Raw genomic sequence first — 9,596 nt, 5'->3', positions numbered from 1 at the left:
TGAAAGGCCTCAGAGCTGCTCCATTGCTTTTCCAATGTACTATCAATGATCTTAAATCATTTTAGGAAAATGTGGGCCGATAATAGATAGAGTTTAAAGGAGCAGTTCAAAAATAGAATGAATCAGCTTAAACAACGGGTTTTATAACACTTTAATAACACCTTTCTTTTCCCCCAGATGATGAATCCTAATGACTTTAGTGAAAAATGCATTCATGGTTTTGAGAGAAATGTCTCGACAATAGTTGGATGGCTTGCCATATATTTTGGAACAAACGTTCATATTCCCTCGCCGGATGAGTTGCTTTAACTCTGACTTTTCATCATCAGGTCAAACTTTTAATATTCTGATAAGTAGCACTTTGGTTTGTCGTTCCCGTTGTTGTTTTGCAACACGTTTTAGCATTGCGACACATACAACTAAGATGGTTTGCAAAGTAAACATACCCGCTAAACATCAGCATTTTAGCATTGTGCTAACATTAGCAGTTAGCTCAAACTAAGCACCATGCACTGTACACAGAGCCGCTGTAGACTTTTGTTGAATAGATTCTCCTACTGTCAGGGATTACCAGATATCTAAAGGCAGAGACCCGCATTTTGTGCTATTTTTCACTGTCTGGACACGAACAGTAACCTTTTAAAATACATAATCTGTCTTTGAATATATTTAAGAACACTGTCATGCTTCTTTCAGTTTTGTTCACATGTCTAATAAAGTTTGCTCTGAGCTAATGTTACCATTGTCCCCCCCTCATAGAGTTCTCAGGGATAGATCGATAGATAGATAGATAGGTAGATAGGTAGATAGATAGATAGATAGATAGGTAGGTAGATAGATAGATAGATAGATAGATAGATAGATAGATAGATAGATAGGTAGATAGGTAGATAGATAGATAGATAGATAGATAGATAGATAGATAGATAGATAGATAGATAGATAGATAGATAGATAGATAGATAGATAGATAGATAGATAGACCACCTCTTAATTAACAGAGACCAGTTTCTCAACTTGTAATGTTGTCAGGTTCATTCGGGTGTAGCCAAAGGCTCATTCTTCACACTGATTCCTGTCAGCTTTAAAGGCTGTTTATATGATTTCCAACACCTCTGACAGGCCCAACCCAGCGCTGCTCAGGCTGGCAGGCTGCAGAATAATGTCACCAGTCTGGCTGAAACATGCTCTATCTGCAGGCTTTCTTTTTCCTCCATGTTTATGTCTTTGCTATTCCCCTGCAGTTTCCCCTGCAGCTCCACTTCAGTTCATCTGCTGTTTAGATTATATGCATGCATGTTGAGCTGACAGATGATCTGGTTTGCAATGGCGTAAACCGGGCTTGGGCAGCTAAAGGATGCCTTCGGGTCCGTTTTAGCATGCAGTGCCCAGAAGGGATTATCAAGACTGTCCTCAAGTCAAGCAAACACATTTCCCTGAGATCTGAAATGAGCTGAATGGACAGTGGAGGGGGGAGAGATACTGTGTTCTTCTGAGTCAAGATAGAGTGGAGACTCCTGAAGCAGAGGAAACCTGAGCAGGGTCGGTACCGCGCTGGAATCTACCGCACTGGCATCTGCCAGAGCCAAAACCTCATTCTGGAAGTTTGGAAAGCAGAGCGGAGTGACAGCATTTCCTGCATCCATTTAGAGTCCCACAATATGGAAAACATTTAGACCTCTTGAAGAAGAAAAGTCAAGTCATACGTTGGTTGCGTCGTGATTTCTTTTCCTCTGGTGGTACTTTGGATAAATGCAAGGTTTGTAAAGGAAACCGATTTATCTGCAAACAATAACAAATTGGAAACAGAGTTGGTTTGATTTTTGATTGTGTGGTCTCGGGGCAGGATTGTTCTTTGTTATGGATTTATAAAATGAATTATGTCAAAATGTCTATGAAAACAGTCAAACATCTTCAGTGTCTCTGGAACTATTGTCTGAGTAGTGTATCTGTCTGCCAGATTAACCAGGCATAATATTTACACTAGCCACTACTGAATCCTCATTTTAAACCACCATACGCTGTATTCACATATTTACTACATTCATTTCAAAAGTATGTCGGGAAGACAAAGATGTCGTCAGGTCAGTCCAGAACTCTGAGAGAAAAGCTTTCTGTTGGTTCTTTAACATCAGAATCCTTCCTGCATTATATTTACTCAAGGGAATGTGTTGGCAACCCATTCAGCGTGAATGAATATCAAACACGCTCCAAATAAGGTCCTTGCTCGTCAGAGGCTAGGTCCACGCTGTTATAGATGGAAATCCTGTCGAAGAGGTGAAAGGTTTCTGTCCAAAGTAGCGCTTTCTAAAAATACCAAACTAAAATGTAAAACAATTCAAAATGACTTCCTGGTCCCAGAATAGTTATAAACTTCCCTGTACAACATGACTTTTTCTTTTCAAACTTCTTCATATTTTAAAACCTTGAAGTTACGTTTTATAAGATTTTTAGTTATGTTGGGAATTTTAGCTTCTTTAAAACACTTTTTTGCCCTATTAGTCCATCTGAGTTGTCTTTGGTTTTGGCAGTTGTATTGTCTTTCTTTTCATATATATGAATATTCACTCAAATGTCAATGTATAGCAAATGCATATCATTGCATATCATTGCATACCTTGTTGCGCCTACCTGTACCACAGTAATCATCTCGGAATCCCATCTTCTAAAAGCATGTTCTTGTTACTTGCAATAGAAAATGTTTTTGTAAGAAACATCCATTATGTTTTTGTTCAAGATCATAAGGAATAATTTGTATTGAAGGTTTCTGCAAAACATTCACAGTCAACATACAGTATTTCATTTTAATATCCACTCAACCAAAGAAGGATCGATATTTGGCAAAGCAAATTTACAGCATATAACAAATATTTTGTCGGAGACAGATCATAACCATATTTTCTGGAAACATTCTCCGTGGACTTCACTGCGCCAGTGTTACGTCACAGTTTGGAAGAGAAAATCTCCCCTCTTGTTCTTCTCAAGAATCTTCACCAGTGCAGGGATTATTTTACGCAATATATTTCCAAAAAGTTCTATTGAAACTTTGAAGTTGGAAGGAAATTTGGGGAGACACTGGGTGTTGTAGGAAAGAGTATATTTTTTAAGGCGTATCAAGATGAAGGGGAAGATGGTATGGTGTATGCTGTCAAAAAGAAAAGTGCTTTGTTTATATAGTGTGCTTATGCAATGGTTGTGGGAGCGACAGTCAAATATGAAATCAAATGTTATGACAGAAGAATGTAAAAGTCAACGTAGCTTCAGGCCGCAAACAGATTCAATAATGGTACAACGGTGTGTGCAAATGTTTCATAAGTTATTAAAAAGTTCAGAGATGGACAGTTTGTGACATGTCAGATAATTACGTGTGATTGTTTAGTTTATGAAAACCATCTCATCAACTGCACGTCAGTCACGTTCCATGACCTTTTTCGGTTTGCCTCCTGGATCAGAACCATTCTCATGAGACCGTCAGGTGAAAGAGGTCTTTGGGTGATCTAAGGGGTTAAACGGGAGTCGAAGAGTCTCTCGGCTGCTATTCAAGAGGCGAGCAGCTTCAGGCGGTACTGGTCGCGGCTCACAGCAGCTGAAAGAGAAGTTTGTCTCCAACGCCTACCCCCCTTCTGTGTCTCTGTCTCCATATAATTGCACGAGGGCTGACAGACATGGTGCTTAAAGTAACAAAACAGAGACGCACTAGAAAATAAACAGCTCCTCAGTCATTCATTGAGAGGGCGAGCCTGAAATGTGTACGTTGCCGAGTTGTATACTAATAGTTTAGCAGAGAGGGGAAATAGTTTCCAGTGAGAGCCAAGCGACGTCCTTGGAAACCAGAAAGGTGACAGTCAATCATCCTATTACTCATTTCCATGAATTAATGAGGCCACAAGCTCAGCCACAACTATATTATTGTTTCATTTCCGGTGACACGAGTGAGTCATGTTTATTTAGTTTGTAATTAGTTTAGAGTGAGTTCATGTTTTTGAAATAAATGTGTGTGTGTGTGTGTGTGTGTTAAAAAGAGGCAGAATGAAGAGAGGTGGAGAAATGGAAGGAGCACAGAGCTCGCAGACTGCAACTGGACACTTTTTGCAGATATATATATCTATAGATATATATGTATATATATCTATAAATATATAGATATATATCTATAGATCTATATATCTATATCTATAGATCTATATATATATAGATCTATAGATATAGATATATAGATCTATAGATATATATAGATATATATATCAATAAAACATTTAAATTGAGTAATGAAAAATAAAACATCTCTGGTTCTTGCCCTTAGACTTACTTTCATCTTCCTATATTTGACAATTTAAAAGTAAATCGAATTCAAGTAAGACCTCAGCCAAGGAATTCTAAGCGCATGTTAGAAACACAATTTGACATGTTTGGTTAATTTATCTGTCAGTTGATATTAAGAAAAGTATCACTCACATACACACAGGTACGGTCAAATATTATCTAAAGACTGTGGTCCATTAATGAAGATGTTAGGTGGCAGTCATGATAAGAGATGGTTGAATTCTCTAAACGCTAAGGAAAGGTGCTTCAATGCTTCCTTTCTTATCTCCTTTAGCAAAGGGAACAGGTAGACAGTCAGACAGACAGAGAATCATCACAACACCGGTCAGCAGTAGATCAGGCAGAGTAAACACTGGCCAGACGCACACCAGACGACCTGGTAAACATGAGCGCAGATGGACCGGGATATATACAGCAAGACTATTCAGGGAAATGGGCTGCAGGTGAGGGATGGAGGTCCAGACTTCCAGACTGACTGATTCTGAATTATTTGTCCTGTAATGTAGGTCCAGATATCTTTGTTAAAAAACTCTGTAAAAGTGGATACCAGTAAAGAAGACATTTTGACACAGGTGTGTAATTAATACAACAAAGACTGAAATACATGTAGCTGCTTCAGTTTCAGGGTTGTGATGCAACAGAGCCACCATTACTGGTATTAGGAACACCTTCTTTTCCGACTGTGACAAGTCAAAAGTCTGCTGTGGAAAATCCTCTTTAGACCAAAACTGATGACTTCACCCTGACATTAAATTCACGTAGCCCAATCATCTCGACGATGAAACATTTTCTTGTTAAAAATAAAAAAAGGAAAATATCTTGATGTGTCCAAAAGGCCAACTTTATACACAAGGTACTTCATTATCTAGTGGGCAGACTGCCTGCATTCATTTTTCTGATTGTTACTATCTGAACCACTTGACAAGGTTTCCTGTCAAACCAGTATGGAGTCACTGGAGCTTTGTCTTCATGTGCATTTGTCTGACCTTTGTTTTATTGAAAATATCTGAGTTAATCAAATGCATTAAGCCATAGTCTGCTTTATCAGCCATAGTTGTATCTTCATTCACGCTTAAGCTTAGTTTGTACCCACATCAGACACGTACTCTTATTGATGACTCTGTGAACACCCTCCATGTTTACAGAGTTGGTGAACTTGTTTGTTGCTGAGATCAACTTTGCATTTTTTAAGGAGCCACTTTAACAACACTGGATTATATGTGGCTAACAAACATCAGAAATATGTGTATATGCTTTTTAATGCGTTTATTTATATGTTTATTGACTATTTAGGACCTGTCTGTCATCATTTTTCTTTGGTTGTGAGGACATTAATAAACACTGATGTGCAATCAGCAACAAGACAGGGAGGAGATGTCTGAGCTGTCTGCGGTTTCACACAAGAGGCTCGCTCACAGTGGAGGTATTGATCCACATGCACTCTGAGCAGCGAAGTGACAAAACACTGTCAAGATGATGATGATGATGATGGTCAATGAGGGCAAAAGACTATGGACTTTAAGGTTGGACTGTTTCTCCTCTGCTGATCACTTGTGCTGCTTCAGATGTCTGCCCTCGTGGGATATTTCAGAGCAGGTCATCTGAAAAAATATTTCTTAATGGATTTACTTGGCTTGTAACGTGTACAATTGTCTAATTTATTTGTTATTTGTTACGCATACTTAATGTTTCCAAGACAATCAGTTTTCTAAATTTGACTGAGTAAATAGGATTTTTAAATTAGATTGCTGAGAAAGAGCAATTTACTTGCCATTATTCTGTGATAATAATTTAACAAACTTAATCTAGAATGGTGCACTTAGTGTATGATCCCAACAACCACTGCTGTATTGTGTGATTGAATAAAGCTAACCAGTCAAATAGACTTCATTCAAAAATGTAGACAACGGTCTCAAACAAAGTCTTTGAATAATAAGTTTTATACAATCGTGCCCAAACACAAAGGTAAACTCACCAGGCTATCTGGCCGCTTAGCAACGAGGTACAGCAGTGTGTGAGTGTGTGTGAGTCACTTCAACCAGGAGAGCCCACATGAGCATGCAGCCATAACTGGGCATCTAAAAATGTCATGCAGAATGTGAGATTAGGCGTAGACAAAAAAAGGCACACGCTCACTCAGTCACGAACACACACACGATCACACATTACCTCTTCCCAGGCGTGCGCCTGGCGGAGATAATAATACAAGTAATCTTAACGAAGATTGAGATATAAAGTAAATATACCTTCAAACTAATATTTACTTACCTTTCTCATTTTAAATAACAACTTAACACCCCCCTTTGCTGAGCTCAAGTATAGCTGCAGTGATGTACAGATGTACTCCAGGACACCATGACATCACTTGACTTGACATCATCTAACTTGCAGCCCTTGAAAGGGGCCCCAACCCACAGGTTGGGCACCACTGCTCTAAAGACCATGCAGTTGAAAATGACCGACAAAAAATACAAAGCAAACGTGATTTGCAGTTAAGGAGCTAAAACTTGTAAGCACTCTGGTGTGTTCCTTTAACCGATTTCTCATTTTGCTTGTGGCAAAAACAGAAAATGGCTACCATTAATTACCCATCCCTGATGTATTCATTAACGTAATTATAACATCATAATCTGGACAGGATAATTACACGGTGAAGGGGTGGAGCTGGAGAGCCAGCGGCAGAATTAGCCCATTTTCCTTCAGTTCAAAGTGAGGTCAGCACACACCGCAGCCCTGAAGACGAGGGCCAGAAACACTCCTCCGCTCGCTGCCCGGGATCCGTTTCATCGTCTCCATGACTCTGAATCCTGACAAAGGAAAACAATTAAGACAGAAGGCGAGGCAGCGGTGTTTTCAGATGAGAAAACCCCAAAAAGAGACGGAAGAGAAACATGGCAAGTATTTTTGGACTAGTCCTGCCAGCAGCAACTCTCCCACCCAGATCCCTCCTCTGAATCCATCCATTGTATCCTGACCACAAATCCCACACTTTGCCTGGAAAAGCCGAAAGGAGACTTGACTGAAATATACATCGGAATCTTTGAGCTGTGTTTATAAGGGAATGAGCTTGTATTAAGGGTTTGATCCAGTTCTGGTTGTTGTAAAATGCAAATAAATGTGTAAAACAGTACTTCCAATACACCTATGTGTATAGTGTCTATAATGCTGTGACATCTATCTAAGCTCAGACTGAGACTGAGACTTGAGCAAGGCACCAAACCCCAACTGCTTGGAGAACCGGCTATGTGGCAGCAGCCTCGCTCTATGTGTAATGAGTAACAACAAGAGTAAACATTGAATTTCCCCATTTAGGAATACATAACATTCTTCTTCTTCTTCTTCTTCTTCTTCTTCTTCTTCTTCTTCTTCTTCTTCTTCTTCTTCTTCTTCTTCTTCTTCTTCTTCTTCTTCTTCTTCATACTACAACAGTGTAGAGATTTTTGAATGCTGCAGTGCTCCATTGTGCTGCGACTTTGTAATCAACCCTCTTTACTTTTACAGCTAAAGTTAATTACAGGTTTAAGCAAGCAGCCTGCAGAGGTTCAGGGTCAAAACAAAAATGCCTGACTGCCTGAGCTGAACGAGGTGCTGCTGCTGCGTCTTAAACACAGGTCTCTAGAGAGGTTATAGCTTTTTAACTGCTTGAGTTGCTTTTTCATCTCACTGTTGTTGCTCTTAAGGCCAAATATGAGTTTCCATAAGTAATTGTGTTGTTGAAAGAGTCAAGCAGGATGCTGTTACAATATAAAACAGAACTTTCACCCATACCAGAGTCGATTTTGGGCCTGAGTGCCTTGCTGTGGTTTGTTGTGCAATCTCTAAGTTATGCACTTTATTTTCTTACCACTGGCCATGTGAAGCCTTTTACTGTTTTCCATCGCAACTACTTCCTTATAATGCCAAGATTTGATATGATTTATGAGGTTTGAACACATTGAACACAAGTATTTCCTCTGTGCAAAATGAAGATATACAGATCCAAAAGAACACAACATTTGAGCATGAGAGTTAAATCTTGAACAGTGTAATCCAGATGAATCTAAACTCAAAGGTCCACTTATTTGCTTTTCAGAGATTTTAATTGCGTCACATGTTCTTCCTCAGGGAACAGAGCCTGCTCAGGCGTTATCACATGACCGAGAGTTTTACTTGACAAAGGTATCAGATTGTACAAAGCTGTGTTGGTCTATAATTATATTCGACACACAGTAACTATGTTTACATTCTTTCATGTACTTTGTGATAGGAGTGACTGAGCTGAGCACATACTTTAAGAACTGGAGTTACACCCGATAACCTCCAATTTTCCTGCTCTCACTTCTCAAGAGACTATTGGCAATGCAATCTCTGTGTTTACGTTCTTCCATTCACTATGATAGTGGAGATGAAGGTGATGCAGTTTCTTCAACTTCCTTAATATCTTGTCTTCACTATTAAATATCTTCAATTGGAAACTTCTGAGATACAGTTGAATGCTCCAAATAGCTGAAAAATGGATCATTCAATATAGCCTCCGCCTTGAGGTGTATAAAGGAGAAGTTTGTATTGTGCCATTGTGGAATGGAAATTTGGGCTACAGATATCACATTTTCTTTTTTGATGTTGAGGTGGCCATATTGTTTTAATTTAACGATGTTTGTCGCCAAGAAAAATATAATTAGCTTACAAATGGAGATTAGCTCTCTCCACCTCTTACACTTATCAGTGTTTTCCAAACTGCTTCCAGACCTGAACTTTTGAGAAAGCTCATATAATTTACAGTGCAGCAGATAATACACTCACCTATTAAAAGAGTGTCAAAATAGGCCTTATTTTCTGAAATCGTTAACATCCTGTCCATTAAATGAAAAAGCTACAGCCATAAGATAGCTAGCTTAGGTTAGCATAAAGACTGGGAGCAGGGGGGAAACAGCTAGTCTGGGTCTGCCCAAAGGCAAACCAGCTTTTAAAACCAGTCCTGTAAACACTGAAAAGAGTTCCTTTGGAATATATAAGAATATACTTGTTTGATCTGGGAGAAAACAGCCAAAGTGTTTATCAAAGACGTAGCTCACTACGACAGCTAAGGGTCAAAGAATACCAACGAATCCATAGCTCAGGTAAAAGCACTTACGACCACCACAGAAACCTTCATTTAATACAAATACTTTATTGACAATGTGTGTATGGCACACTTTTTCGATGGAATCGCTAAATCATGAGAACATAGACCATGTTTGTCTTATTTTTACAGTTTATATTTGCAAAATGACACTGAGAAACTGTAATGCATA

General features: G+C 39.0%; 1 protein-coding gene across 1 annotated transcript in view; it reads right to left on the bottom strand.

Annotated features, from left to right (window-relative positions):
* Window positions 1-9,497: 9,497 nt before the first annotated feature.
* LOC306735283 (mothers against decapentaplegic homolog 6-like) overlaps window positions 9,498-9,596 on the bottom strand; it is a gene marked incomplete at its 5' end in the record, with an annotated part of 17,627 nt that continues 17,528 nt past the window's right edge. Inside the window, one exon of the mRNA XM_079216740.1 lies at window positions 9,498-9,596. This exon is cut by the window's right edge and continues 838 nt beyond it.

The sequence above is a fragment of the Taurulus bubalis genome (genome assembly GCF_910589615.1).
Source record: "Taurulus bubalis genome assembly, chromosome: 4".
In the NCBI taxonomy this organism is placed as follows: domain Eukaryota; kingdom Metazoa; phylum Chordata; class Actinopteri; order Perciformes; family Cottidae; genus Taurulus; species Taurulus bubalis.
Note: the sequence above shows the minus strand (reverse complement) of the source record. Positions and strands in the feature narration are given on the sequence as shown.